The sequence below is a fragment of the Phalaenopsis equestris genome, unplaced genomic scaffold (genome assembly GCF_001263595.1).
Source record: "Phalaenopsis equestris unplaced genomic scaffold, ASM126359v1 Scaffold000134, whole genome shotgun sequence".
NCBI classification, from domain to species: Eukaryota; Viridiplantae; Streptophyta; class Magnoliopsida; order Asparagales; family Orchidaceae; genus Phalaenopsis; species Phalaenopsis equestris.
In genome coordinates, this window is record NW_018164576.1 from 4,194,674 (window position 1) to 4,199,928 (window position 5,255).

Here is a 5,255-nt window from a genome sequence, read left to right on the forward strand (position 1 = left end):
CCAAAATTCATCCCAAAATTATGGTTATATTTTGTACTCTCTTATGTATATCAAAGATCCTCGTGGAATTGACTTGGGTTGCCTTGGTTGTAAGCCTTTCTTGTGCCTTGGGTTGCCTTGGCCGTGAGCCTTCTTTGTGTCTTGGGTTTCCTTAGTCGTGAGCCTCTTTTGGCCCTGCTTCTTGCCTTAGCCGTGAGCTCCTTGTTCTGTTGGTGATCTTGGCCGAGAGCTTTGGTGGCTGCTTCCTCTTCTCTATTGACCCCGGCAGTGAGCATTTATGTGGCTTTATTGGAATGTTCTATGTTTATTTGGTATGTGAAGCTATTGATTAATTTGGGAGTTAAAAAATTTTAATTAAAAAATTTTAATTTTGGTGTCGATGGTAGTCTTCCCTGGATCACTTTCCTTTTGTTCAGCATGAGTTTGGAGGTGTCGATTTTGTTCAACCCTGGATCACTTTCCTTTTGTTCAATTCATGGAATTTGGAGGATTTTCAAGTCCTATTTGGGAGAGCATTTGGTTGAATTAAATTGAGCCCATAGAATATTTTTTTTTTAGGTTAGACACCAATATCGGGGAGGTCATGTGTGGGTGATCGTCCTGTCGGTTTGGGCTCGCTTCTATCCGTTCGAGACAGGATTTGGAAAGGACACCTTCCTTGGGTTGATCCAATTCTAACAAAGCGAGAAAAATAACATCCTTTCGGATTGATTCAAGGACCTTGGGCCCTACCTTCTCAGGTTTTTTCATTATGAGTTTTGAGGGCTGATTCATCCTCCGTCTTTTCGGTGTTTTAGGTGGATCGGTGTCTCCTCTCTCTCACCCCACTTTTGTTTTTTTTTCTTGCTTTTTGGTTCAATTTTTTATGCTTATATCTGATATATAAGTGTCAACGTATAGCTTTTTGCTATATGTGAAATCATCAAGCAAGGTCGCAAGTAGATCGGATTTGTTTTGGGGCTTAGGGCGGTGATGACAAAGGCACACTGGTAGTAGAGCGGAATGATATTTCATCCTATGACATCGGGACACCCCCACGGACTCGATAAACCGTAGGATGTAATATCATTCACCGACATAAGACTAGCGGGAGTTGATCCGTACCTTCTTAGGTTGTTGGTAGTCCTACACCCGATAGCGTGATCGACTCGTGGACAACTACACTTTTTCAAAACTAATAAATTTTTTTTTGATAAGAACGGATACACCTTTTTTTTAACAAAAATATATTTTTCGCTACAAACAAAATTGATACAACCCACTTTTGTATGCTTGAAACCTATGTGCATGCTAAAAATATAAATTTTAAATACTTTTTTAAAATTTGGTTGTCCGTCTGTTGATCACTTGCTTCAGTCCAAGGAGTACCCTCCTAAGTTAGGTTCAATAAGACACATTTCTAGTTGAGTGACAGACTTTATACATCCGGGTGACCGAGTAGCCTTCGACGACCCTCGAGTACAAATATATATTTGAGTCTAGCCCTACCCGAGTGCTTGAGGTCCCCTCTTTTCGGACTTTTTCATATGTCTTACGAAACTTTTGGATAAAGCACTAGTGGTATTTTTTCTGGGATTTTCTCGTGTTTTCCAATGATTTTCATCGATTTATCGATTCGTCGGTTTCTTCATATTTTTTCTGTCGTGAGTCTTTTGACGATCTTTCTCGAGTTTTTTGGACGATGTTTCTTTTCTTCATTAGCTTTTGTTTATATGATGCATTTCGGTCTGTTTCTTCAAATTTTGTTACTTGTACCCGTTGCATCAACTACACCTAAGGAACAACGAATCTCTCAGGTATATAGGTTTGTTTTGTGTTTACAGCATGTTACTTTCTTGCAGTCACTCTCCTGTTGTACCTTTTACCTTTTCTTTACACTGCATGTTGTACTTTTCTTTTTCACTGAAAACGCTAATGCTTGTCCTGTACTACACTCTACTGTTATTTCATACACTGTACAACTTCAACATGTCTTTCGTAAAATGTTTAAAGAACCACAACCATAGGGTCGTCTGATTTGACATCATAATTCGTCACCCTAGAAAACCTACACCCGTTACGACAAGGAGCTTGGAGCTAGCGTTGTGGGCAGCACGACCATCTTTAACAGCAAAACTTGTCTACATCAGCTAAACTAATTTTCTTCCTTAGAATTAAACAACCAAGCCATAGGACTTTGATGTAGTTTATAACGATATGTATATAAACCCTCACTCTATCTTTTAAGCTTCTGTACATTGTGCAATCTAAGCCCTAACTCGCTTTAGGATTCTAAGGTTGTCGTCCGTCACGACCTAAATCCTCACATCTTCCAGGCTATTTGGGTGATTGTTTTACACAGATGTAAGTCCTAATTAAATAAAATTGGCAGGATTAAACACTTAAATGTTTCTCCTCTAAACTGAAGCCAAACAATAGGATTGTTTGGGAAATCACCGAAGTTCTCCTTCGGATCTGTAACATCTTCTACTTCTTCTTCCGTTGGATTCTACAATGAATGTTTCAAACTTGAATCATTCCTTTTTTGTCCGATTTCGTTGAAAAAGTCCTATCCTTTTGACCTCCTTGAAGATAATTTTTTCTGATTTTTATCGAGAGTATCCTTAGGTGACTTCGGTCATTTAAGATGTAATTAACTATAGGGGTTTTTCATTATAGAAAATTTTTCCGAACCCAACTTAATATAAACCCTATTTAATTTTTCATATTAAATAGAGGAAATTGTCGGCAAATAAAACGGTTTCGCTGACCAAACGGACGTCATATATTTCTTAGTTTATTTGATCGAGCCTCATCCTCAAGTCTTGTGCTTATCTTTCGGGATAAATACAGGATTTGAGGTATCGTACTCTTTCATTTAAACTATGAAAAATATGGGGTCAGTTTGATATCATATTTTTCTAAACTTAAATCTATATGTAAATTAAAACGTTCTTCCAAAGCGAGCGACGAGATCTCGATTTCGGTGACCGACAGTTTCTTACGGGCAACTTCTCCAATCAAACTAATGTCAACAATCATGTAACAAGCTAAGCTTAATGTATTTGGCAAGGATCATCTACTAAGTCAGTGAAGCACACCACTTTTGTTAACATTTTCAGGTACACCACAAGCATGGCAGTAATTATAGATGCATTAACTATACTTTTTTTAGCATGCATTATAGCAATAACATTTTATATTTGTTCCAAGTGAAGGAAGTTGAATGAATATACATACATACATATATATATATATGCGTTCTGTGTATTTAAAATCAACAAAAGTGTCTGTATTTGTATTTCTTTGTTCCCAAGTAAAAACATCAGCATTACTGACTCCTGGAAACCATTTTTAGTAGGCCAATTTTTAATTGGCGACAAATGAAGATGCAACTTTTTTTTCCGTTTATTAAAAATAGGTTGGCAATTGGCCATTTGAGCTGTTCATTAAGAAAACCGAGATAAGTTGAAAGAAACTTGCAGAGTTCGATGATATATATATATATATAGATCTGTGTGTGTGTGTAAGTTCTCTATCTGGGTATCATAAGAACTTTTAAAGCAAGTTTCATATGTTGTAACTGATTTATATATAGATCTGTCATCTGGCGTCTGTGTCTACATCGACGTCGGCGTTCGCAGCTCCCTGTTGAGGCTCGCGTCGCGATATCGCTCCACTACTCGCGGCGGCGTCTTCCTCGATATCGCTACACTCCTCCTACTTGATATCACTCCACTTCAATAATCTCGCAACAGTTTTAACGTCGACAGCCTCTGATGGTATTTCCTTCTTCTTTGGCTGAGCCTGACAAAGTCTCATTTGCCCATGTGAAACTTTCAGGTGGAGTTTGCGGTGGTATTCCCCTCAAGTTATAAAGAATCTCGTGAGGGTACAGATGATTGTCCTTTTATTAAGAAGGGAAGTAGGAAAAGTGGAAAAAAAACAATCTTTTTCTCTTAATCAGAAATTTTTACTCTTGCGTAAAAATTTAAGTTTGCTCTTATTGAAAAATTTCAGTGGGGACACCCTCCTATCGATGTTATTAGGTGTTGATGATCTTAAGCTAGTAGGCAAGTGGAAAGTGAGACTTATGGATGGGATACGTGTTGATCCAACTAACATTGACTGAAGACTACAACAAAATTTTCTCCAAGAAATATCTTAATATCGAAGGCAAATCAATGAAGTTACTCAAGTGGTCTCCTAATTTCGACCCAAATCATGAAACCCCTACTGTACCGGTATGGTTTAGTTTACCTGGTCTCAAGCTGCATTTTTTTCACTATCAGGTTCTCTACTTTATTGGGGTCATCCTTTGAAATTAGATCTGCCTACTTTCAATCTAACCAGACCCTCAGTGGTCAGAATTCTTGTGAAAAGGGATATTACTTTATCTAATGTTACTAAAGTCTGGTTGGGCACAACCCATAATGGTTATTGACAACAAATCGTCATAAAACATAAACCCACATATTGCACTCATTGTAAGATGTTTGGTCGTATATTTGCTAAATGTCACAAGTTTCATCCTAATTTGAAATCTAAGATTCAAGTGAATAAGGATGGTCTAACCCCACTGTTATGGACATTTTAGTTCCACCTGAGGAGGATACTACCAGACAGGAGATGTTTGTTGCCTCTGAGGACCCTCCCTGACACTGTTGTTACTGTTACTGCGAGTGATGCGGTGCTGACACCTACAAAATCCATAAAAAATAATACCGCTAGACTATTACCTATATATGATAGTATTCAGGCTGATAATCAGGAGAGTCTCGCAGCTCCACTTCTTCAAGAAGTATTCGGTGTGTATTCTTCAAGAAGTATTCGGTGTAGAGGCAACTCATACTTCACATATTCTAGAACCTATTTTGGGTACTACTGTTGGTATTCCTTCTGCTTCAGCTCGACCCCATCAGACTGATTCTTCGGAGGAGAAATGGCAGGTTTATACTTCCAGGAGGAAGAAGAATAGAGATCTACTAGAGCTCAGAAGTCTTATGGATTATACTTTGGTTACTACGGGTAATGGTCAACACCTTACCAATCTGCTAGTTGATTCGTACCGAGAACTAGAGGCAGAGGCAAGACTAGATTGGGATGGCTCACACTTTATTAGCGCCTGGGTGGTTTTTTAGGTTTTTGTTTTTTCTATATGTACCCTTCATTTACATTTTTTGGTGTGTGTTGTACCGTGTGGGTTGGGTGTTTAGGCTTACCCATACAAACATATTTGTACCTTTCTCTTTAATTTATATATATATATATATATA

General features: G+C 38.0%; 1 protein-coding gene across 1 annotated transcript in view; it reads right to left on the minus strand.

Annotated features, from left to right (window-relative positions):
* Positions 1–5,255, minus strand: part of LOC110021369 — a 30,639-nt gene that overhangs the window by 9,451 nt on the left and 15,933 nt on the right. The window lies entirely within an intron of this gene.